Genomic DNA, 27,677 nt, shown 5'->3' on the forward strand with positions numbered 1-27,677 from the left:
CTTGGATATTCTTTCTAAAACACAAATCGAAAGTATTTGATTGTTTTAAAAGATTTCATATTTACATAAAGAATCAATTTAAAACTAATATTCAAATCTTTAGAACTGAATCCGGGGGAGAATTAGTGTCAAAAGAGTTTGAAAATTATCTTGACCTAAATGGGATTGTTCATCAAAAATCGTGTTCATACACTCCTCAACAAAATAAACTTGCCGAAAGGAATCACAGACACATTATTGAGACCACTAGAACACTTCTAGTATCTAGAAATGTTCCAAAAGATTTTGGGTTGAAGCCTCCGTTACGGTAGTATATTTGATAAATAGAATGCCTTCAAAAAATATTGAAAATGTCTCCCCTATTGAAAAACTTTGTAAAATGTATCCTTATTACAAAAGGTTGAGGGTCTTCGGGTGCAAGTGTTTTATTCTTACCAACAAGAATGATAAACTCTCTCCTACAGCAATTTCTTGTGTGTTTTTAGGCTATGCCGAAAACCAAAAAGGATATAGGTGTTACGACATTGAAAGAAACAAATTGTATGTTTATCAAAATGTTACATTCCTTGAAAATGAAAACGGTTTTAGCAAAGAAAAAATCCAAGAGAGTTGTGATTATTCATTCTTCTTTAACCTAGTCAATGATAAGTGTGAATATTCATGAAAGTGAAGATATGCATGAGGCAAATGAGAATGTGAAAAAATCTTGATGATATAGACCTATCTCACAATAATTTACAAACCTATGCTCAATGTACTGAAGGTCACCCACCATGTGCCCTAGAAAGATACTCTCAAAACCAAGAAAAAGATTCTTCTAGCCTTAGAAAATCTATAAGAATTTCAAAAGCTCCTAGTAGATTTGTATGATATGATTCTTTTGAACCAAGGTATAGACAATGCCTAATGGTCATTCACTCGTATTTTGAACCTCAATCATACCATGAGGCTAAACATCATCAAGAATGGGTTAAGGCCATGAACGATGAGTTAGAAGCATTAGAAAAAGCAAAAACTTGGGAAATCCAAACATTACCTAAAGGAAGAAAAAACTATAGGATGCAAATGAGTATACAAGGTAAAAACCAAGTACGATGGAACATTAAAAAGATATAAAGTTAGGTTAGTGGCTAAAGGATACAATCAAGAATATGGGATTGCCCCAGTCGCTCGAATGACCATTGTTAGAACTCTCATTGCTATAGCATCGATTAGGAAATGACCTATATTTCAAATGGATATTAAAAATGCATTTTTAAATAGTAATCTAGATAAAGAGGTGTACATGAAACATCTACCAGGCTTGGCTTTAGCACATGAGAAAACTCTTCGGTTACGTAAGGCCTTATATAGCTTGAAACAAGTCCCCAAAGCTTGGTATGATAGGTTTAGTAATGTGATGACACAACTTCATTTTAAATCTTGCTTTACTGACACTGCATTGTTTGTTAAGTCTTCTAATGCAAGAATGGTGATTCTACTTCTTTACGTAGATAATATGATAATCACATGAGATGATAAGCAGAGAGTTAACCATATCAAAGATATGCTTAAAGCCAACTTTGATATGACAGATCTTGTTTTTTTATGATACTTTCTTGGAATAGAAGTTGCTTACTCACATCGTAGTTATTTTTTGTCACGGACTAAATACGCAGTCGAGATCATTGAAAGAGCGGGACTCTCAGATGAAAAATTGGTCGATACTCCGAAAGTCATAAATGCCAAAATGAAGAAAGATGATAGAGAGCCCTTGTAAGATCCAACGCCCTACAGACAAATAATTGGAGCTTTGTCTTATCTTTCTATTACCCGTCCTGATATATCTCATGTTATTCATTCTACTAGTCAATTTCAGCATGATCCCAATACAGTGCATATGAGCGTTGTAATGAGAATTGTTAGATATATTAAAAAATCTATTAATCTTGGCTTGTTTTTATCAAGCTCCTCACTAGAAATCATTGCATATTTTGATTTTGATTGAGGAGGGAATGTCAATGATAGATGCTCAACCACTAGTTTATGTGTATTTGTAGGTGACTCCCTAATTTCATGTTGATGCAAAAAGAAGCAGAATGTGTCACTCTCCTCCATTGAAGCTGAGTATTGTGTCATGGCAACAACTACGTTTGAGTTAGTGTGGCTAAGACATCTTCTCGAAGACTTGGGGGTTCATATTGCAGAACCTTCAAGATTATGTTGTGACAACAAGAGCGTTGTATACATTGCAAGCAATCATACATTTCATGAAAGGACGAAACACATTGAGATGGATTGTCACTACGTTCGTGAAGAATTCCTGAGAAAGACCATCACATTGCCCTATGTTCCGTCTCCAAGATTTCACTTCTTACTTGGCAAACTCTCGGTTATTCCATCATGAGTTTGAGGGAGGGTGTTAAAATATATATATATATATATATATATATATATATATATATATATATTGTAACCGAAATACCCTTACTAAAATACCCAGTAAGGGTATTTCGGTCTTTTCTCTATAATAGACATCAGCCCATTAGGGGCTGACAACCTTTTTCGCTTTTTTTACTTTTTGTTTTTTTATAATTTTTGTTTTTTACTGTTGGGTCAACTCCAATATAGTTGTTGGAGATGCTCCCAACAGTCATAAATATGACCGTTGGGAGCAGCCCAACAGCCATATTGGCTGCCACCTTTAGCCCTCTTGTATTATAAATAAGCCTCGTAGCCTTTGTATTATTTTATCTTTTTTTCAAGAGAGTTTTCTATGCAATATACTTTCTCATTTGACCCTTGTGCGGGTGGTGTGATTATTCAATCAAGTGTTCCCACTTGATTGAGGTGTGTGTTCTTGCATATTCATCATATTCGATCCACTTCATTACATAGACTAGTCGGCCTAAGTGGGACCAAAAAAATAAAACATCAAGAAAAGCAAAAATATTACAATAAATAGTTAAATTTAGTAACATATGATTATAACTAGGGGTGGGCATCGAGCTGGGCCGGCCCGGACCGCTAATAGACTAGGTCGGCCCGGTCAACAGCCCGGACCATTTACTTTTGGGCCGGGTTTTGGCCCAGTTCTTAATGGGCTCAGGTTTGAAGAGAGGCCCATGACCCGGCCCATTGGCCCAACGCGCCAATGTGAGGAGGGTCGGGTCAGGGCTGGCCTGGGCAGGCCCAAATAAGATGATTCCTATACAAAATATTCCTAGCCAATTGTGTGTGCAATTAATGTGATTTGGTTAAATTAATTATTATTCTCCTAAAATTAGTGCAATTAATTAGGTAATTAAAACTACTTCACAAGTTCCCATGTACCCGAGTTATTATGTGATTTCTAGTTTCCATACAACAACAACAACAACAACTACGCCTTCATCCCAAAACAATTGGCGTCGGCGATATGAACCAACAAAGAAAATCATTATGGGTCTTCCACATGAATCCTTCTCCTCCATTCATTTCTATCCAATGCCATGTCCTCGGTGAGGTTTAAAGTATTCATATCCTTTCTTATCACCTCCATCCATGTCTTCCTAGGCCTACCCCGACCTCTTTTAACTAATATATTTTCCCATTTCTCCATCCTTCTAACTGGAGCATCATTAGGCCTTCGTCGAATATGTCCAAACCACCGTAAACGATTCTCTCTCATCTTATTTTCAATGGGTGCAGCGCCTACCTTCTTACGTATCTCCTCGTTCCGAATCTTATCTTTTATTGTATTTCCACACATCCATCTCAGCATACGCATCTCAGCTACACTCATTTTTTGAATATGATGTCTCTTGGCAGCCCAACATTCTGTACTATATAGTAAAGCGGGCCTAATAGTCGTCCTATAAAACTTTTCCTTCAACCGCAATGGCATTCTACGATCGCACAACACTCCAATTGTACTTTTTCATTTCATCTACCCAACCTTTATCCTATGATTTACATCTCCATCAATTTCTCCATACTTTTGAATGATAGATCCCAAATATTTGAAAGAATCATCCACCGGTATTTCGTGCTCACCAAGCTTCACTACACTCCCATCACTACTTCGTTGCTTACTAAATCGACATTCCATTTATTTTGTCTTACTCTTACTCAACTTAAAACCTCTTGCTTCCAATGTTTGTCTCCATAATTCTAACTTAGCATTAACCCCAGCTCTAGACTCATCAATCAAAACAATATCATCAACAAACAACATACACCACGGCACATTTTCTTGAATTGATCTCGTAAGCTCATCCATCACTATAGCAAATAGGAAAGGGCTTAAAGTAGATCCTTGATGTAACCCAACCGTTATAGGAAAATTGGTCATCACCCTTCCACAAGTGCGGACATTGGTTACTACTCCTTCATACATATCTTTAATTATACTAATGTACTTGAGAGAAACACCTTTCTTCATCATTGTCCACCAGCTATCGTAAGCCTTCTCCAAATCAATAAAAACCATATGCAAATCTTTGTTCCTCTCTCTATTTCTCTCAATAAGTTGTCTAAGAAGATATATAGCTTTCATAGTTGATCTTCCAGGCATAAAACCAAATTGATTCTCCGATATCATGACAATCTTCCTCAACCTAGACTCAATCACCCTCTCCCAAAGTTTCATAGTATGACTCATGAGTTTTATACCACGATAGTTTGTGCAATCTTGTATATCACCCTTATTCTTATATAGAGGCATCAAAGTACTCTTCCTCCACTCATTAGGCATCTTATTTGTCCGCCAAATCTTGTTAAAAAGATTTGTCAACCATTCTAAACCTTTCTCTCCCAAGCATTTCCAAGCCTCGATGGGTATACCATCTGGGCCAACTGCCCTTCTTGATTTCTAGTTTACATAAAAAATTAATTTTACTTTTTTTATATTTTATATTTTTTATTTTTTACAACTCAGGACCATCGGGCCAGTCCGAGCCCGGCCTGCAAATGGACTGGGTCGGGCCAGTTTCTAACAGGCTTGGGCCTAAAATCCTAGCCCAAAACCGACCCATGGCGGGCCAGGTCGGCTTGGCCCATCAAGCCACCCGGCTCGTTGCCCACCCCTAATTATAACTATGAATGAAGTGTTTAATTCAGTATAACATGCCGCAAAATTCATGAAATTGCATAATATTGAACATATACCAAAACCTGGGGCACACCACCAATTACTATATATATATATAGAGAGAGAGAGAGACAATGGGGATTATCCTGCCACTATTTCATTAGGTCACTGTTAGGACCCTCCAAAAATCATAGTTTTTAGATGTGTTTATGATTATTGCTTAATAAAAATAATTAATAAAACATCTTTATGCTCAGACGTGTATTTTAAAGAGGTAAAAAAATCATCGGTTGATATCGTACTAAAATTTCATGATAAATGTTCACATTTTTACATCAAATCAATTTTAAATAAACAATGTTTCTTAATAAATAAGTATTGATAAATACATCTAATGATTCAAATTGAGCATAAAACACCTAAAACTTTGATATTTGGAGGGTCTTAACGGTGACGTAAAGAAAAAGGGAACAGCATGAACCTCGTTCTCATATATATGTATATGTATTTATCTAATTATATATATATCCCCGATAAGGGTAAATCAGTCCTTTCTTATTTTATGCATATTTTTTTATAGAATATGTATGTAATTTTTCTACTTTTATTTCTTTTTTATTTTTTATTTTTATTCTTTTTGCTTTTAGCACATGGAGGGGCCCACACGATATGATCGTTGGGCCCTCCAACGGTCCTAATTATGATCATTGGAGGGGTCCCAACGATCATATTGGGAGCCCCTCCATGGCCTCCCATTTGTATAAATAGGGTGCTCCCCCTTTAGTTTTCTTTAAGCTTTTTGTAAAGCTCTTTGACATTCAATAAAGTTCTTTATTTTTCATGCTTTTGTGCATGTGTATCCATGCCCTTGTGCACGTGCGAGAGTTCTCCTTGTGCCTTTGTGCACACTTCTTGTTTCAAGTATTGTGTTTGTATACACATACTCTCTTATAGAGTTTTCCACATGCTATCAGAGCAAGGTTTTTGAAGAAAGAGGATTGTGTGCTTCTTCACATTGTCGGGTGCCTCGAAAGACGTGCCTTCAATTCATTTTTTTTCTATTGGTGATTGGCGTGAAGACTTTCTTCAATTCATTAGAAGAATACTACAACAAGATCTAAAATCTTATTGTGGTACGTATCTTTGTCTCTCTTCTCTCCTCTCAAATGGGTGAAAAAGATTTTCATTTCTCTCTTTACTTCAAGCTTAATGGCTCAAACTATCATGTTTGGGCCGAAAACATGGAAGCCCGTATAAAAGGAAAAGGGCTTTGGGGTTATATCCAATGCTCAATTTCGGAACCGGATCCTAAAATCACCTTGGTAGAAAGAGGTGAAATTAAGATTCTTGAAGGAGAAGAGAGAACTAAAGCTCTTGAAGAATATAACAAGAAACATGAGTGGGAAATGAAAAATTTCAAGATCCTATCATGGATTTTTTCATCCGTTGAAACAAAAACCAAAGCGAATATTATAAAGTTCAAAAAAGCATTTCAAGCATGGGAATACCTTGAGAAAATGTGCACTTCAAAGGACTTATCCCATAAGTACTACCTCCAAAAAAGGGCTTTGACCCTTCTTCAAGGTTAAATGATCATTAGAGAGTATTTTGCCGAACTCTCCTCTATTTGGTATGAGCTTGTCATGCTCGAACCAAAGTAAATCGGAGAAGCTATAGAGCTTAGACATAAACAACTTGAAGAAGATAAGTTCTTTAATTTTTTGAATGGGTTAAGGCCTGAATTTGAGCAAATTAGATCTGCTCTTCTATCTTCCTTCACTTCTCCCTCTCTTGAAGATGTTGTTACAAAATTGAGTGGAGAAGAAACTTATATGGGCATAAGCAAGCAAAATTCAAGTATTCTTGCAATGCCTTCACATCAAGAAGAAAATGATGGAGTAAATGTCGTTTCTAGGCCGGGAAACAACTTGAAAACATACAAACCTCTTCATTTTAAGAATCAAAATCAAGGATCTAATGGTGGACAAGGCGTAAGAAGGGATTATAGCAAAATCTTATGTCACTTTTGCAAAAAAACGGGGCACATCAAACTAGTTTGTCCCAAATAGAAGAAATTGTTGGCTATAGCAACCACATCCCAACCTCAAAATGAAGAGAGTTCATCTACTTTCACAAATGGAGTTCTCTCTCTATAAATCAAATTATGGAAGCTCTTCAACATCTTCTTAAGGGAGCCATTTCCAGAACCGTCGTGTCTACCTTTTCACCTCCAGGATCACCGGTCCAGAAAGTTGATTAGGGAAGGCTCTAGGAAGAGAGATTTGTACTATGCAATGTTGTGAAAAGCGTTGAGGCGTAGCGAGGCGCTCGACCAAAATCTGAGGTGAGGCGTAAGCCTCGAGGCGTAAAGCGTAAGCCTCAAAGTTTTTTTTTTAACTTAAAAAAACTATAAAAAATATCTAAAATTATAAATAAATCTTTATTGATGAAGCAACAACCAACAGGAAATAAAAAATCTTAAATAAATACTAAAAAAAATATGAGATTAACATGTAAAAGTAACATTAATGCAACAACTTAATCTATTAAGTATCTAAAAAATAAAACATGGCCATTCATTAAATTAAAAATCATTTCACTTTCTACAACTGCATGCTTTCTTGAATTAAAAAAAAATAAAAAATTTAAAAAAAAAAGATAAACATCGTACATCTGCGCATGAACTGCAGCATAGAATATCAGTAAGCATCCTTGTGGACAAAAAACAAACGAATTATTCTTTTCTAAAAAGAATCAAAATTGCTTTGGAACTTAACACATAGATCACTTTCTGTCAATGTGCTTAACACAGAAATTCAAAACTGTCATTAGGCTTAATGCATCTATATCTTGTCATGGAACTTAACATAAATAAATTTTTGTCAATATCCTTAATACAAAAATTCATCAAAACCGAAAACATGCAATCAATCAAATAAATCTAAGTTGAAAAATGAAATCCTATGTAATCAACATAGAATACTTTGTTTGTTGGGACCCAAGAATGCCAAAAATAAGAATGCACGAGAACTGTTTGTTGAAGTGTGCTACTCTTGGTTCTTTCTTATACCAGGTCTTTCTGACCCAGTTTAAACAAATTGAAATATTATGAACTGTATTTTGCAGTTGCTATTACTTCAAAAATAAGTCTGACACATTAGAGGAAGCTGAGAGAGCAATGTTGGCGACATATTGTGAGAGAGCAGATGTAAAAGATGGGCAGACAATTCTGGATATTGGTTGTGGCTGGGGATCTCTTTCTATATACATTGCTCAGAAATACAATAATACCCATGTCACTGGAATTTGTAACTCTGAATTGATGCAGGCCTTCATTTGGTATGGTGTTACTGAAACCAGGAAAGGCAAATAGTTGAATGAGCACTGGTCACCTCCCCAATAGATAGAGGTGGACTGGGCATCACCAGGTTAGATGTCTTGAACAGAGCCCTGCTGGCAGACTGGGGGTGGGTGTGATGCACTGAAGACAAGATCTGGCATTGGGTGGTTTCCAAACATGCCTTATTAAGTGTTGAGACTTCCCCTAGAGCTCACATGTTTTCATGGTTGGTCTCTCTTGACAACCCACTTTAACCTTAAAAAGAGACATTCATGTGGCCAGCAAATGCATTATGTGTGAACACGAGGAAGAAGACTATGCAGAGCTCCTACCTTAACCGGCGTTTGGGGCTGTTGTTGTTGCGAGAAGGAGGTCGCCGGCGACGGTGGTCCTGCTGTCGTGCACGAAAACGAGAGGGAGATGGGAGGCAGAGGGAGATAGGAGGTGCGAAAAAAATAAAAACACATAAAAGGGGTCGGTAGGGCTTTGTTTAAGCCCTATTTTTTTGGTCGAATGAGGGTTTTGACCCTCATTTGACCAAATAAATCGAGGCGTGTGCGCCTCAGTCCGAGGCGCGTCTCGCCTCAAGGCGTGCGCCTCAAGGCCTATGAGGCGCACGTCTCAAGGGTATTGTGCCTTATGCCTGTGCCTTAAGGCACAAAGCCCCTCGCCTTAAGGCGAGGCACGCTTTTTGCGCCTTGAGGCGCATTTTTAATAACACTGGTACAATGTGAACTCTTTTAAAATACCTAAAAACATTTTTTGTAATGTTGCCCGACATAAAGATGTTTGGCGCAAAAGGCATGGACATCCCAACATCACCAAGTTATCCTATTTACATTTTATCAAAAATCTTTATAAAAGTACTTTCTCCTGTAATAATTGCATTCTTGAAAAGATGAGAAGTATGCCCTTTGAATAAAGATCTACGTTTTTCACTAAACCTTTTGAAATTGTTCATTCGAATGTTTCAAGACCGGCACCCGTTGTATCAAAGAGAAGCTTTAATATTATGTGATTTTTGTGGATAATTTCTCTCAATATTGTTGGATATATTTTCTTAAACATAAGCATAAGTTTTTGCATGTTTTAAATCATAGCATATGATGATTAAGAATCAATTTAATAGCAATCAAAAGATATTTAAGACCAATTCCGGAGGTGAATATCTCTCCAAATGAATTTAAGAGGTATCTTGAATACTACGGTATTATTCACCGAAGAGCGCAACAAAATGGATTGGCCGAAAGAAAACATACGCATATCATTAAAACCACTAGAACCTTACTTATATCCCAAAGCATTCCAAAAAGTTTTTGGGCCAAGGCAGCTATTGCATCCGTTTATCTTATTAATTGTCTTTCATCCAAAAATTTAAATAAAATAGATTAAGAATTTTTGGATGTAAATGTTTTGTTCTTACGGACAAAAATGATAAACTCTCACCAAAAGCCATATCTTGTGCTTTTCTTAGTTATTCGAAAACACAAAAAGGGTTTCGATGTTATGATACTAAGAATGATAAATTATATGTCTCAAGGAATGTGATGTTTTTGAAAAATGATAGTGGTTTTGATAAAAAAAAATGAACCGCATTTAGAAAAAGTCGACTACTCCTTCCTATTTGACTTATTATCTAGAGATGATATTTCTAGCGATGATGAATTAACATGTAATAGTGATAATGAATTGGATAAAAACAACAATGATTCCAACCCCTCTACCACCCATCATCAAGAAGAAAGGACATCTAGAGATCCTATCACTTATATACATAGAGATAGAGGTACTTTTAAAAGTGCGATTGAACAATATAGTGAACCCATTGAATCTACCTCCACATATGATATAAAACCTAGGATAACTGAAAGAACTAGGAAAATTCCCTCTAGATTCGTATCCTTTGATTCATTCTCACCTAAATATCGAGCTTGCCTTAGTACCATTCATTCATATTTTGAACCAAAAAACTTTGAAGAAGCCAAAAAGTGTGTCGAATGGAGAGAAACCATGGAGAATGAGCTCAAAGCCCTTAGGAAAGCTAACACATGGGAATTTCAAATTCAAACCCTTCCTAATGGAAAGAAAATAGGATGCAGATGGGTATTCAAAGTCAAAACCAAGAGTTATGGATCTCTTGAAAGATATAAAGTTCGCTTAGTAGCTAAAAGGTATAGTCAAGAATATGGGATTGACTATGAAGAGACATTTGCTCCAGTAGCACGTATCGTCACTGTCAGATGTCTTACCACCATTGCTTCAATTAAAAAATGAAATGTTTTCCAAATGGACGTTAAAATTTCTTTTTTAAATGAGGATCTTAATGAAAAAGTTTATATGGATGATTCACCAGGTATGGAAATCCCTAAAAGTTAAGTTCTCTGTCTTCAAAAAAACTTTTTATGGTTTGAAACAAGCTCCCAAGGCTTGGTATGATAGATTTAAAAATGTAATGTTAGAAAATGACTTTTCTTCATGTTATATTGATATTGCATTGTTTGTCAAGAAATTTGATGCAGGAATTGTTATATTGTTATTATATGTTGATGACATGTTGATATGAGGTGATGATACGAAAGGAATAAAAAAAAATTTAAATCCACATTGACAACAAAATTTGAAATGTCAGACTTGGGATTTCTGACATATTTCTTGGGAATTGAGGTTGTCTATTCTCACTGAGGCTATTTTTTATCTCAAACTAAACTTGTTTGTGAGATTATTGACAGAACAAGAATCACAGATGACAAGGTCAGGGAGACTCCTGAAATAGTGGGTTCAAAGATGAAGATTGATGATGGAATTCTTTTAAAAGATCCCACCCCTTACAAGCAACTAGTTGGATCATTAACATATCTCAACATTACCAGACCTGATATCTCTCATGCAGTGCATGTTGCCAGTCAATTTCAACATGCCCTTACTACAGAATCCTTTAGTAGGAAAATCCTTGGTTTCCTGGAGATGCAAGAAACAACAGAAAGTATCTCTCTCATCCACCAAAGCTCAGTATAGAGCCACGACAACCACTACCATGAAAATTTTTTGAATTCGAAGACTGCTGGAAGATATGAATATACGAGTTCAAGGGCCCACAAAACTTTGTAATAATAAAAGTGCAATCTATATTGCCAAAAATCACACATTTCATGAGCGCACGAAGCATATTGAGATGGATTGTCACTATGTTCGTGAAGAATACTTAAGAATTATAGATTGCCCTTATGTAACACAGAATATCAACTGACAGACTTCTTCACCAAGGCATTGTGTTCTCCAAGATTTAACTTTCTTCTTGGCAAACTTTCGGTTATGTCACCCTAAGTTTGAGGGGGGGGTGTTAAATTGTATCATATCTTTTATATATGTATTTATATATAGAGAGAGATACATATACATATATATCTCGTATATATATGTATATATATATTTTTATATTTATACATGATAAGGGTAAATCAGTCCTTTCTCCTTATTTTATGCATATTCTTTTTTATAGAATATGTATGTAATTTTTTTACTTTTATTTTTTTTTTTAATTCGTTTTGCTTTTAGCACATGGAGGTGCCCACACGATATGATCGTTGGGCCCTCCAACGGTCCTAATTATGACCGTTGGAGGGGTCCCAACGATCATATTGTGAAATGAAATGGGGATCTTCGAAACACGAGCTTAGATTCACAAGGGCAAGTGTCAAGAATGACACTAAAGCATAACCCTTAAAAAGGGTATAACTGGAAACAAAATAAAAATAAAAATGTATTCTTTATTGATATGAAAAACCAATTGCTTAAGAAGCATTGGAATAAAATACAAGAGGGGTTGCACCCCTTTATATACACAGCTGGAAGATGACTCAATAGAGTTGTTGGACACAGTCCAACAGCTCTATTTAGAGATGTTGGAATGTGTCAGTCCAACAACTCTATTGCTAGTCAAGTCTGGACAGGACTTGACTAGCAACAGTCATTCTAGTTCAAACTGAACTAGATGACATAAAGACAAAAAAAAAATAAAGAAAAAAAATTACAGAAAAGAAAGAAATGAAAAATGTATTTATATATATATATAATAATATAATATTGTTATATATATATACAGTTTTACATTTTAACACTCCCCCTCAAACTTACGGTACAATGGGCGAAAGTTTGTCTAGGAGAAAGTGAAATCGGGGAGCAGCGAAAGGCTTTGTAAAGAAGTCTGCTAACTGATATTCTGAAGTGACATATGGCAGATCAATTATCCCGTGTGGATATTCCTCTCTGACGTAGTGACAATCCATTTCGATGTGTTTGGTGCGTTCGTGGAATGTTCCGTTACTAGCAATGTAGATCGCACTTTTGTTGTCACAACACATTTGTGAAGCCTTTGTTGCTTCAGCTCTCATGTCATCAAGCAGTCGTCGGAGCCAAACTACTTTCATGGTCCTGGTTGTCATGGCTCTGTATTCAGCTTCGATGGATGAGAGAGATACCTTCTGCTGCTTTTTACACCTCCACGAGATCAATGATTCCCCTAAAAAGACACAAAAGTCAGTGGTTGAGTGTCTGTTATTGGGATCACCTCCCCAATCAGCATCAGTATATGCAATTAAATCAAGAGAAGAGGAGGAAGATAAGAAAAGTCCTCGTGAAAGAGAGGACTTGATGTATCTGATAATACACATGACTGCTCCCATATGAACAGAAGTATGAGCATGTTGAAATTGACTTGCTGTGTGAACAGCATGTGCTATATCTGGTCTGGTAATGGATAAATAGGAAAGTGCCCCGACAAGCTGTCTGTAAGGAGTAGGGTCTGCAAAAAGTTCTCCATCATCAATCTTCATTTTAACATTAACAACTTCTGGAGTGTCAACTTTCTTATCATCAGTAATATCAGACCTGAAAACAATATCAAAAGCAAATTTAGTCTGAGATAATAAATATCCTCTAGGAGAATAAGCAACTTCAATGCCTAAAAAATATCTCAAGCCCAAATCAGTCATTTCAAAATGAGATTTAAGAAGTGTTTTGATTGTTTCAACTCCCTGTTTATCACTTCCGGTGATGATCATATCATCCATATAGAGAAGAAGCACAATGATCCCTGCATCAGAATTCTTAATAAACAAAGCAGTGTCAGTCAAACAGAATTGAAAACCAATATCAATCATAACACGACTAAACCTATCATACCAAGCTTTTGGTGCTTGTTTAAGTCCATAAAGAGCTTTTTCTAAGCGAAGGACTTTACCCTTAGGAATACTTAGACCAGGAGGGGGGTCCATGTATACTTCTTCAACTAGCTCTTTATTTAAAAAAGCATTTTTGACATCCATTTGAAAAATAGATCATTTTTTGATAGAAGCTAAGGCAATTAAGGTTCGGACAGTTGTCATACGAGCCACCGGATCAAAGGTTTCTTCATAATCAATCTCATATTCTTGGGCATAACCTTTGACTACTAAACGAGCTTTATATCTTTCAAGAGTATCATCGCTCTTGGTTTTAATTTTATAAACCCATCGACATCCTATAGTTTTCTTCCCTGGAGGAAGATCTTGAATATTCCATGTAGAAGTCTTTTCAAGTGCATCTAATTCAGCTTTCATGGCTTCTATCCATTTGATATCATTTTTTGCTTGAAAATATGTGGATGGTTCTTCATATGAGTGAATTAATGCAATAATTGCCCTATATGTGGGTGAGAAAGACTCGTATGATACAAACTTTTCTGGAGGCCTCGAGACTCGAGATGATTGTCTAGTTGGAATGTTAGAATATTTTTCAAGTGCACATGGAGGATTAGACTCTTGTCGCCTGGAATATTGAATACTAGCTATGTCACATGGGTGCGGGTGCGGGTGCGGGTGCGACACGGGTGCGGCGCAATTCCAAAAAATTTGGACACGGGGACTCGTATATATATATATATATATATATATATATATATATATATATATATATATATTAAAAATATATATTATAAATATATATAATTATATATAACAATAAATTAACGCATAAATATTGTAAATTTTAAAGCAAAAATAAAAAAGCAATTCTTAACAACACAAACTTACCAAAATATAACACATAAAGAAGCTTGTGAGTGTGATAAACAACAAAACTTATCATAAATCTGCCTCATCGTCTGAATTAGAGGAAAGAACAGGATCGAGGTAGTCCATGTTGAGAGTATGTAAATTATGTTCTCCCTCCAAGTCAAAATCTTCTGGATTTACATCTCAATTCTTGGATGGTCCACAACTGCATCAAAAAATGACTATATTAGTATCTAACTTAAAACTTTGAATGTAAATATTTAAATACAAACTTTGAATACAAAAAAAAAAGTACCTATACTCTTCTTTGGTACGGCGAGAAATTAATCGTAGATTTGAGTGAACATAAACCAAATCCTCTGCTCTTTTACTAGTGAGTTTGTTTCTTTTAATGTTGTGAATTTGAGCATATGTACTCCAATTTCTTTCACAACAATATGATGTAGCAGGTTGGGATAACAACTTCATTGCAAGACGTTGCAGATTTGGTGTCTCTGATCCATATGTTGCCCACCAATTAAGGGGATCTTTCTCGTCTCTTGCCACAAGTGCTGCTAAAGAATCAAATCTCCCAGTAGAAAACTTGCCAAACTCACTATTTATAACCTTAAACATATGAGGATCATTAAAAAGTCTTCCCAAATATTGTGAAAATCTCTACAAAAAGAGATTGTGTGTAACACCACAATACAAGAAATACAAAGAGTGCACAAAGGCACAAAGGAGAACACTCACAAGTGCACGAAGGCACGGATACACATGCACAACAGCATGAAACAAAATGAACTTCAATTCATAAGTTCCCAAGAGGGGCTTTACAATATTGCATATGCACTCACAAAAAAGAATATGTTTACAAGGGCCACTAAGGCCTATTTATAATGCAAAAAGAAGCCACAGGTGCAGCTCAATATGACTGTTGGAGCTGCACCCAACGGTCACATTTGTGACTGTTGGGGTAGCTCCAACAGCTATATGGAGTTGTCCCTTTCACAACAGTCAAAAAGAAAAAAAAAGTGTAAAAAGCAAAAGTAAATAAAAAAAGAAAAAGTACAAATGTTATCTCATTAGGGTGGCTGACACCTATTGAGTAAAAGGACTGAAATACCCCTAATGGGTATTTCAGTTTACAGTTAAAAGAGACATAATATTTTAACACTCCCCCTCAAACTTAGGGTGTCACGACCGAAAGTTTGCCAAGAAGAAAGTTAAATCTTGGAGAACACAGCGCCTTAGTGAAGAAGTCTGCCAGTTGATATTCTGATATAACATAAGGAAGGTCAATGGTTTTTCTTAAATATTCTTCACGAACATAGTGGCAGTCCATCTCGATATGCTTCGTGCGCTCATGAAATGTGTGATTTTTGACAATGTAGATTGCACTTTTATTATCACAACATAATTTTGTGGGCCCTTGAACTTGAATATTCATATCTTCCAACAAGTTGCGAATCCAAACAATCTCCATGGTAGTAGATGCCATGGCTCTATACTCAGCTTCGGTGGATGAAAGCGATACTTTTTGTTGCTTCTTGCATCTCCAAGAGATTAATGATTCACCTAAAAAAATACAAAAACCAGTGGTGGAGTGACGGTTATTTGTGTCACCTCCCCAATCAGAGTCAGTATAAGCAATTAAACTTAATTCAGACGTAGAAGATAGAAATACTCCCTTGTTTACTGTACCCTTTATGTATCTGATGATGCGAAGGATGTCGCTCATATGGACTGTAGTAGGTGCATGTTGAAATTGACTAGCAACATGTACTGCATGAGAAATATCAGGCCTGGTAATGCTGAGATACGTTAGGGATCCAACCAGTTGCCGGTAAGGTGTGGGATCTTTTAAGATAATCCCATCATCAATCTTCATCTTCGAACCTACTATTTCAGGAGTTTCGCAGACCTTGTCATCTGTGATCCCAAAAAATATGTCAGAAATCCTAAGTCTGACATTTCAAATTTTGAAGTCAAAATAGATTTAATGCTCTTGATTCCTTTGATATCATCACCTGTTATTAACATATCATCAACATATAACAATAATATAACAATCCCTGCATCAGATTTCTTAACAAACAATGCAATGTCTGTATAGCATGAAGTGAAACCATTTTCAGTCATTACATTGTTAAATTTATCGTGCCAAGCCTTGGGTGCTTGTTTCAGTCCATAAAGAGCTTTACGAAGACGAAGAACTTTATTTTTAGGGATTTCCATACCAGGTGGAGCATCCATGTAAACTTCTTCATTAAGATCTTCATTTAAAAAGACATTTTTGACATCCATTTGGTAAATATTTCATTTTCGAATTGAAGCAATAGTGATAAGACATCTGACAGTAACCATACGAGCTACTGGAGCAAATGTCTCTTCATAGTCAATCCCATATTCTTGACTATACCCTTTAGCTACAAGACGAGCCTTATACCTTTCAAGAGAACCATCACTCTTAGTCTTGACCTTGAACACCCATCGACATCCTATAGTTTTCTTGCCATTGGGAAGAGATTGAAATTCCCAAGTGTTAGCTTTCTTAAGAGCTTTGAGTTCACTCTCCATGGCTTCTCTCCATTCAGTACATTGTTTGGCTTCTCCAAAATTTTTTGGTTCAAAATAAGAGTGAATGGCACTCAAACAAGCTCGATATTTAGGAGAGAAAGAATCAAAAGATACGAATCTAGAGGGAGTCCTTCTAGTTCTTTCAGTTCTCCTAGGATGAGAATCATGAGTGGAAATAGTCTCACTAGGTTCACTATATAGTTCAATAGCACTCCTAAAGGTGCTTCTATCTTTATGTGAATAAGTGATGGGTTCTCTAGATACATTTTCTTCTTGAGGGGTAGAAGGGTTAGAGTTATTGTTGATCACAACCATTTCATTTTCACTATTATATGTTGATTCATCATCACTAGAGATATCATCATCCTTAGATAAAAGGTCAAAAAGAAAGGACAAATCGGCATTTTCTAAATGAGATTCATTTTTTTCAAAACCACTATCATTTTCCAAAAAAGTTATATTCCTTGAAACATATAATTTATCATTCTTAGAGTCATAACATCGAAATCCTTTTTGAGTTTCCGAATAACCAAGGAAAGCACAAGGAATGGCTTTTGGTGAGAGTTTATCATTTTTATCGGTAAGAACAAAGCACTTACAACAAAAAACTCTCAACCTATTATAATCAGGTTCTTTTTCATATAGAATCTCAAAGGGAGAAATTTTATCTAAATTTTTGGATGGAAGTCGGTTGATAAGATAGACGGAAGCAAGAGCCACTTCGGCCCAAAAAATTTTAGGAATATTTTGGGAAATGAGAAGGGTTCTAGTGGTTTCAATGATATGCCTATGCTTTCTTTCGGCCAAACCATTTTGTTGTAGGGTCTTAGGACACGATCTTTAACGGACAATGCCACAATCCTCAAGATATTTCTTAAACTCATTAGAGAGATATTCACCTCCGGAATCGGTCCTAAATATCTTTAAATTACTATTAAATTGATTTTTAATCATCATATGATATGTTTTAAAACATGAAAAAACTTCATGCTTATGTTTGAGAAAATGTATCCAACAATATCCTGAGAAATCATCTACAAAAATCACATAGTAAGCAAAACCACCTTTGGATATGACAGGTGTCGGTCCCCAAACATCCGAGTGAATAATTTCAAAAGGTTTAGTACTAAACATAGTTCTTGGTTCAAAAGGTATACTTCTCATTTTTCCAAGAATACAATCATTACAAGATAAAGTATTTTTACAAAGATCTTTAACAAAATGTAGATAGGATAACTTGGTAATGTTGGGATGACCAAGTCTCTTGTGCCAAACATTTATGTCTTTATGTTGGGCCACATTACAAAAGGTGTTTTTAGGAATTTGAAGAAAGTCCACATAGTACAAGTCTCCTTTCCTAGAGCCTTCCCCAATCAATCTCCCGGACCGGTGATCCTGTATTAAACATTTATTAGATGAGAATTGAATGTTACACCCAAGGTCCGTGAGTTGAGAAACGGAAAGCAAGTTTAAATTTAATTTTGGTATAAGTCTAATTTTTGGAATAAAGAAGTTTTGGGTTTTAAAATTTCCAATTCCCTTAATTTCTAGAGAAGTACCATCCGCGGTCGAAACAAAAGAAGGTGACACATTTTTAGAATACTCGGAAAGAGATGAAATGTTTGGGGTCATATGAAAGGATGCACCCGAATCTAAGAGCCAAGAAGTTTTACCTGGAGGAGAAGAGGGGGATACAGCGGCACCGGAAATAGCTCCCTTTAGAAGAGGTTGAAGAGCCTCCACAATTTGATTGAGAGATAGAGCTTCTTTTGAAGATTCCTCTTTGGATGGTTGAGATGTAGTTGCCATTGCTAGAAGTTTCTTCCATTTTGGGCAAACTGGTTTGATATGACCCGGTTCTTTGCAAAAGTGACACGAGATTTTGCTATAATCTCTTCTTCCTCCTTGATTTTGATTCTTAAAATGAGGAGGTCTATATGTTCTTAAATTGTTACCGGGTCTAGAAACGGCATTAACACCATCACATTCTTCTTGATTTGTGGACATTGCAAGCACACTAGGATTTTGCTTGCTAATGCTCATACGGGTTTCCTCTCCACTTAATTTAGTTAAGACATCTTCAAGAGAAGGAGAGGTAAAAGAGGATAGGAGAGAAGATCTTATTTGCTCAAACTCGGGCCTTAGCCCATTCAAAAAATTGAAGAATCAGTCTTCTTCTAATTACTTATGACGAAGCTCTATGGCTTCTCCACTCCACTTGGGTTCAAGCATGGCAAGCTCATCCCAAATTGAAGAGAGTTCCGCAAAATACTCTCTTATAGACATATCACCTTGAACAAGAGTTAACGCTCTCTTTTGAAGATAATACTTATGGGACAAGTCCCTAGAAGTATACATCTTCTCAAGATACTCCCACGCTTGAGAAGCCTTTTTAAACTTTATAATGTTGGCATTAATCCTTGTCTCAACGGAAGAGAAAATCCAAGACAAGATCTTAAAATTCTTCATTTCCCATTGCTCACGTTTCCTACTATATTCCTCAAGAGCATTAGTTCTTTCATCTCCCTCATGGATTTTGATTTCTCCTTCTTTAACCAAAGTAATTTTAGGCTCGGGTTCCGGAATCGAGCCTTGAATGTAACCCCAAAGCCCTTTCCCTTTGATGTGAGCTTCCATATTTCCGGCCCACACATGATAATTTGAGTCATTTAGCTTGAAACCAAGAGAAAAATGGGAGTCTTTCTCACCCATTAGAGAGGAAAGAAGAAAGAAAAGAATACGTACCACAATAAGATTTTAAATCTTTCTTGTTGTAGTAATCTTCTAAAATATTGAATGAAGAAGAGCCTCCACTCCAATCACCAAAAAGTTGAAGGCACGTTTTTCGAGGCACTTGATATTGAGAAGAATCACACCAATTTCTTTCTCCAAACAACCTTGATCTGATACCATGTGAAAATCTCTACAAAAAGAGATTGTGTGTAACACCACAATACAAGAAATACAAAGAGTGCACAAAGGCACAAAGGAGAACACTCACAAGTGCACGAAGGCACGGATACACATGCACAACAGCATGAAACAAAATGAACTTCAATTCATAAGTTCCCAAGAGGGGCTTTACAATATTGCATATGCACTCACAAAAAAGAATATGTTTACAAGGGCCACTAAGGCCTATTTATAATGCAAAAAGAAGCCACAGGTGCAGCTCAATATGACTGTTGGAGCTGCACCCAACGGTCACATTTGTGACTGTTGGGGCAGCTCCAACAGCTATATGGAGCTGTCCCTTTCACAACAGTCAAAAAGAAAAAAAAAAGTGTAAAAAGCAAAAGTAAATAAAAAAAGAAAAAGTACAAATGTTATCTCATTAGGGTGGCTGACACTTATTCAGTAAAAGGACTGAAATACCCCTGATGGGTATTTCAGTTTACAGTTAAAAGAGACATAATATTTTAACAAATATATCATTCTATTTCTTGATATCTCAGGATCTTCATTTGGAGAAACACGACCAACACCTGCTGTCAACCATTTTTTTGCATAGTATTTTGGATTGAGAGAGTGTGTCATGCAATGCAAAGGTGTATTGCTTTTATCCCATCTTCTCACTAAAACTGAATGTACATGATTGTAAAATTCTGAATCATCAAGTGCAATATCTTTTTTCTCATGTTTAAAAATGATACTTTGAACTTTTTCAATCATATTGTCTCAGATTTCATAAATTCTATGAAGCATGGGTACATCTCTGTCAATTTCTCTCAACATTTCCCAAATAGGCTTTGTAAATTCAACAAAATATGTAATTTTATCCCACCAAAAATCATCACAGATGCATTTTTTGATAGCTTGAGCCTTGACATTATCTTCAGTACGATAAAAATCTCAATCTTGATCAGCAACCATCACCATCAATGCATTCTTGAGTTGCTTAATTCTTTTTATCATAACAATGAGAGAAGCAAAACGAGTTTCAGCAACTTTCAGTAACTTGAGATCAGAATGCCTATTAAATATAGAAAGGGCATGATGATGGTTTACAACAAAATTTCTAATATTTCGAACATCATGTTCTATTTCCTCAATCCATAAGCACATTTCATGTGCATGTGCATCATCTTTTGATGGATTGCATATACTCTTAAGTATCAAATTTAAACTATGTGCTGCACAAGGAGTCCAAAAAATATGTGAATATGTATCTTCACTTACCAAATTAATTCCTGCACGACTGCAAACTGAAGCATTGTCAGTAATGATTTGCACCACACTTTCTTCACCCACTTCTTTTATCACTACGACAAATAATCTCTTTAAATATTCAGCATCTTTATACTCTCCAGATGCATCAACAGTCTTCAAAAAGATTGGCCCATTAAGTGAGTAAGCAATGAAGTTTATCAGTGGTCGCCTTTGTATATCAGTCCACCCATCAGAAACAATCGACACTCCATGTCGTTTCCATGCAAATTTTTGAGTCTCTAACAAGTCTTCAATTCTATTTTTTCCTCTGCAAGAATGATTGTTCTTAGTTTTTCTGAACTAGGAGGCACATAACCACTCAAATTGCAATTAGCCAAAGATGTAATCATATCTTTCCAGTATGCACTTTTAGCTAAATTAAAAGGAATTGAGCTCGAGTAAAAGAATCGACCAATCTTTTTATCAATTTCTGCTCTTGCCATGTTTTTGAATGACGTTTGTATTGTTTTATTGCTTTCTATCTTTCTTTTCTTTAAAAGCTCTTCTTGTATATCACTAGCAGTAGGAAAAGACAAATTAATCGAATCGCTTCTCATCTCTGCAATTTTCTTCTTTTCAGCTTCCTCTTGTTCTTTTTTTAATTGCTTTAACATGTCTTTGTCAACCCCAGAACATGCCTTAATTCCTTGACCACGAATATGCAAAAGATATGCTTTCACACGCGTATAAGAACCTGTGAAAACAGTCTTACATAGATTACAATGAAACTGCACATTCCCACCACCACCACTACTAGCTTTTACCGATTTTGTCACAAGCCTCCAAAGTGGTTGAGAAACTTCTAATTCAGGGTTAGAACTTGAACCAAATGTATTGACACTACCGCTAGAACTCGCCATTATATCTGAAAAGTGAAAACTGAAAAGAAAATAAGTAAATAAAATAAAGTTGATAAATACTTCAAAATAATAGTAATAGGAGCTACCCCCTATCTAACGCAAAAAAGGAGGGGCAGGGCAAGCCCCTGCTGAACCTTATCCGTGCCAGGGGCTTCGCCCTTGCCAAAAAGCCAAAGGCAGCAGGGGAAACAAGGAGGGGCCGAGCCTCTCCTCGTTTTCCTTTTGTTCGACAGGGGTAAGAAGGAGTGGGGGAAGGAGGGGGCTCGGCTGACAGAAGAGGGGCTCGGCCCTCCCTGCACCCTCTGCTCGCAGAAGAGGGGCTCGGCCCCTCCCTTTGCCTTCGATTCACAGAAGAGGGGCTCGGCCCCTCGTTTCCCTTCTGTCCGGCGTGGCAAGGCTCGGCCTGTCAGTCGAGCCCCCTCCTTCCCCCACTCTTTCTTACCCCTGTTGTTCGGCGTGGCAAGGCTCGGCCTGTCAGCCGAGCCCTCTCCTTCCCCCACTCCTACTTTCTACACCTGCAATAAAAGGGAAACGAGGAGGGGTTGAGCCCCTCCTCTATGAATCGGACACACAGGGAGGGGTCGAGCCCCTCTTCTGCGAGTAGAGGGTGCAGAGAGGGGGGGGGCGAGCCCCTCTTCTGCGAGCAGAGGGTGAAGGGAGGGGGGGCGAGCCCCTCTTCTGCGAGCAGAGGGTACGAGGGGAGGGGCCTGCCTGTCATAAGCGAAACGAGGAGGGGCCAAGCCCCTCCTTTGTGAATAGGAGGCACAGAGAGGGGCCGAGCCCCTCTTTTGCGAGCAGAGGGTGCAAGGGAGGCTGCGAGCAGAGGGAGGGTTGATCAACATACCTGTTGAGTGTTGACGGAGGGAGGGGGAGACGGTGGTTGCCTGTGTGTACCGTCGCCGGAGTCTGGATCGCCGGCGTGGGTGTAGGAGAAAGCTGCAGGGGCTGAAGGGGAGAAGCAAAATCGAGAGGGTAAGCCCCTCCCCCTGTCGATAAACCCCTTTTAGGGTTCGGCTGCAAAAGAAATTTGGATCTGGGTCGGGTCCGGCCCGACCCGACTAGATCCAAAATGTAATTTAAAAGTCGAAATGGACATTTTTGGACTCGGTCAAAGTTGACCGAGTCCAAAATGTGGACGGACTCGGCCTGGACTCGTTGACCGAGTCCGGGCTGAGTCCGAGTCCGCACCCGTGTCAGGGCGTGTCGACTCGGGTGCGGCACCTCCTTAGCCGAGTCCGTGTGACATAGAATACTAGTATCTCTATGAACTTCATTTTCAACATTAAGATCAATAATTCTTTGATCATCATCAAAGTTACAATCAAGGTCATATTCATCAGATGTTGATGTTAGATCTAGCAAAAAGGAGTACTCAGTGACGTCTTTTAATTTTCTAAAATCAAAGAAGCTCTCCTTTTCAAGAAAGGAAACATTTCTAGACACATATAGTTTATTATTTTTGAAGTCAAAACATCTATAACCTTTCTGATTTTCAGCATATCCTAAAAAGGCACAGGGAATCGCACGAGGGGAAAGTTTATCATTTTTGTCAGTAAATATGAAACATTTGCACCCAAATATTCTTAGTCTAGAGTAGTCTGGAGAAATATTCATAAGTTTTTCAATGGGAGTGATATTTTGTAACGAAGAAGATGGCATCCTATTAATGAGATAGGTGGCAGTTAAGGCAGCTTCTGCCCAAAAGTCTTTCGAGACTTGATTTGTTATTAATAAAGTCCTAGTGATTTCTATAATATGACGATGTTTTCGTCCTGCCAGTCCATTTTGTTGAGGTGTATAAGGACAAGATCTTTGATGTGTGATGCCATGCAATTTAAGATAATTTTGAAAATCTGTGGATAAAAACTCTCCTCCTGAATCTGTGCGAAAAAAAGTAATATCATTTTGAAACTTGTTTTTAACCATATTATGAAAAGTTTGAAAGTATGAAAATACTTCAGACTTATGTTTGAGAAAGTACATCCGCGTATGTCGGGAGAAATCATCGACAAAAATAACATAGTAAACAAATCCTCCTTTAGAAATTACTGGTGCAGGACCCCAAACATCTGAGTGTATTAATTCAAGTGGTTTTGAATAGAAAAAGGTTCTGTTTTGAAATGGTAATCTTTTCATTTTGCCGAGAATACAATCTTTACAATCAAATGATTCAGAGTTACAAAATTTTCCTAGATTTGAAAAATGTTGGATTTTGGCTATATGTGGGTGACCAAGTCTCTTATGCCACAGTTTCAACTCTATTTTTTGAATATTATAACAAAAAGCTTTCTTCGGCATTTCCAAAAAAAAAACATGTAATAGAGTCCTCCTTCTCTATGGCCTTCCCCAATCAGCTTGCCTGACTGGCGATCCTGTACCCAACAACCATAAGAAGAAAAAGAAATATTACACCCATAATCAGAAAATTTGAGATACAGATAAAAGATTTAAATTTAATTTGGGAACATGTCTAATTTCTGGAATAGAAAATTTCTTTGTTTTATAAATTTTTTCGAAATTTTTTATTCCTTCTATTTCAAGAGAAGTCCCATCAGCAGTAAACACTTTTGACACACTTGTTTTATTTTTAACACATTTGGATAGACTTTGATTATTTGGGGTCATATGAAAAGATGCACCAAAGTCAAGGAGCCAAGAAATTTTACCTAGATCAGAAAAAGATGAGGTTGTTGCGCCGGTTGAAGCTTCAGCTGAGGAAGAGGCACCTTTGATGAGAGGCTGAAGAATCTCCATTAGTTGGGCCAGGGAAACTGGTGCATCCTGATCTTTAGGCTCTGATCCAGCAATTGCAGCTTTTTTTTCTCTCAGCTCCTTAAGTTTGGGACATTGTAGCCTGTAGTGTCCCGGTTCATGACAGTGATGACAAATAACTTTCTTTTTATCATAGTCACCATTTTGTCGGTTAAAGTGAGGAGGCCTATATGATCGAACATGATTCCCTGGTCTAGACACGGCTAAAACGGAATCATCTTCAATTTTTAAAGAACCTTTCTGGAGACGATTTTATTCCATTGTTAACTCTTCAATAGTTTCAACAATAGAAGGAATTTTTCCCAGGTGAAGTAGGGTCGATTTAGTGGTTTCAAATTCCGGCCTTAATCCAGTGATAAACTGGTAAAAATATCCAGCATCGAGTTGTTTCTGACGAAGCTCGATGTCTTCGGCACAATGCCACTTTGGTTCTAAAAGGGAAAGTTCTTCCCAAAGTTCGGACAATGCATTGTAATATTCACGAATAGTTTTGTCTCCTTGTGTCATCATTCGAACTTTTTCTTGGAGGTTGCATACGTGTGCAATATCTTTAAGGGAATACATATTCTTAAGGTATTCTCATGCCTTATCGGCATGATCAAATTTGGCAAGACTTGAGCATTTTTTAATGTCAACGCTATTGATAAGTCATGACATTATCTTCGCATGAGATATTCTCCATTCTTTCCATTTCTTCTCGTATGAGGCAATAGCCTTGATTTTCTCTTCTTCCGATAGAGGGACCTCTTTATCTCCCTCCTTTTTAGTAAGAGATAGCTTAGGTTCCGAATCGGAACCATCCACAATCCCCCATAGGCCTTTTCCCCATATATGGTGCTTCATGATTGAAGCCCATGTTACATAGTTCGTATCGCTTAGTTTCATAGGCATGATGGTGACTTTATCATTGTCATCCATCGATTACAAGGAGAGAAAGAATAGGGATAGAAGAGAAACAAGAAGGAAAATAAAAAAGAAAGAAAAAAAATAATACCAGATGTGAAATCTTCCCCAATGAAGTGATAAAACACTTCTCTTCAAGTGGTGAACACTTTTGCAAACGAGCACGGAAACCGAAGCAGCTTTTCCTCAAGATTTAGTACTTCTGCGGCTCTAATACCATGAAATGGGAATCTTCGAAACACGAGCTTAGATTCACAAGGGCAAGTGTCAAGAATGACACTAAAGCATAACCCTTAAAAAGGGTATAACTGGAAACAAAATAAAAATAAAAATGTATTCTTTATTGATATGAAAAACCAACTGCTTAAGAAGCATTGAAATAAAATACAAGAGGGGTTGCACCCCTTTATATACACAGCTGAAAGAGGACTCAATAGAGTTGTTGGACACAGTCCAACAGCTCTTATAGAGTTGTTGGACTGTGTCAGTCCAACAGCTCTATTGCTAGTCAAGTTTGGACAGGACTTGACTAGCAACAGTCATTCTAGTTCAAACTGAACTAGATGACATAAAGACAAAAAATAAAAATAAAGGAAAAAAAATTACAGAAAAAAAAGAAATGAAAAATGTATTTATATATATATATAATAATTTAATATTATTATATATATGTACAATTTTACATTTTAACAGGGAGCCCCTCCATGGCCTCCCATTTGTATAAATAGGGGTGCTCCCCCTTTAGTTTTCTTTAAGCTTTTTGTAAAGCTCTTTGACATTCAATAAAGAAGTCTTTATTTTTCATGCTTTCCGTGCCTTTGTGCACTTGTGAGAGTTCTCCCTGTGCCTTTGTGCACACTTCTTGTTTCAAGTATTGTGTTTGTATACACTGTTAAAATGTATCATTCAATCTTTGTAATCTTATATATATTTTATATATATAAAGGATGATATATATACATATATGGTATATATGCATATGTATCTTCCTAATTATATATATAAAATATATATTTCTCTATTATTAGGCATAGGGGTAGTTTAGTCATTTTCCCTTTTTACGCATATTCCATTTGGAATATGTTTGTAATTTTATTTTTGTTTTTTTTTTTATTTTTTCATTTTTGTGGTTTGCGCCACCTAGGGAGGCTCCCCAAAGAGTCGTTGGGGAGCCCCCAACGGTCACAAATGTGATCGTTGGGGGCTCCCGACGACTCCTTTGGGAGCCCCCTATGTGGCTCCTCTCTTGTTATAAATAGGGGTCTCCCCCTTGTAATTTATTCACTCCTTTTGGAGGAGCTTTTGCTCCATGTAATGGGTGTTACACCCTTCCTCTCTTCAATAATATCAACTTATGCCTTATAGGCATTTTTGCCCCTTTGTGGGTTTATGTGTTAGCACATTATGTGCTTGTGTTTTCCCCTTTAGTGAGTATATTCGCACTTTATGTGCATGTGTATTGGTTCATTATTGAACCTAATATATTCAAAGTTGTTTCCTTACATGGTATCAAAGCAAGGTTGGGATCGAGTTGCTCTTTGTTGCATTGGGAAGCGTGTTATTTAAGAAATTTTAAAGAAGAATGGTGAAGTTCTCATTTCTCTCTTTTGCTTCTTAAAATTATTTGGTATGCATTATATTTCTTTAAGTATTATGCATTATGAAGAATTAGATATGTTTTTGCATATGTGTTTCTCTCTTTTGCTTCTTAAAATATTTGGTATGCATTATATTTCTTTAAATATTGAGCATTATAAAGAATTAGATATGTTTTTGCATATGTGTTCTCCATGTCATTATAAGTTTGGATTCTTAACAATTCCATTGAACTTTTTATATTATTCTCTTTCGTATGTCTTTTCTTGAAAAATAAGTTTTTTAAAGAAAGTTATGTTAGAAGTAAAATGTTTGTGAGAGATGTAGCATTGCTC

General features: G+C 36.7%; 1 protein-coding gene across 1 annotated transcript in view; it reads right to left on the reverse strand.

The window, feature by feature from the left end:
* The window catches only part of LOC149832854 (la-related protein 1C-like), a 73,466-nt gene that overhangs the window by 10,870 nt on the left and 34,919 nt on the right, over positions 1–27,677 (reverse strand). The window lies entirely within an intron of this gene.

The sequence above is a fragment of the Nuphar pumila genome, chromosome 7 (assembly GCF_984573655.1).
Source record: "Nuphar pumila chromosome 7, dmNupPumi1.hap1.1, whole genome shotgun sequence".
Taxonomy (NCBI): Eukaryota; Viridiplantae; Streptophyta; class Magnoliopsida; order Nymphaeales; family Nymphaeaceae; genus Nuphar; species Nuphar pumila.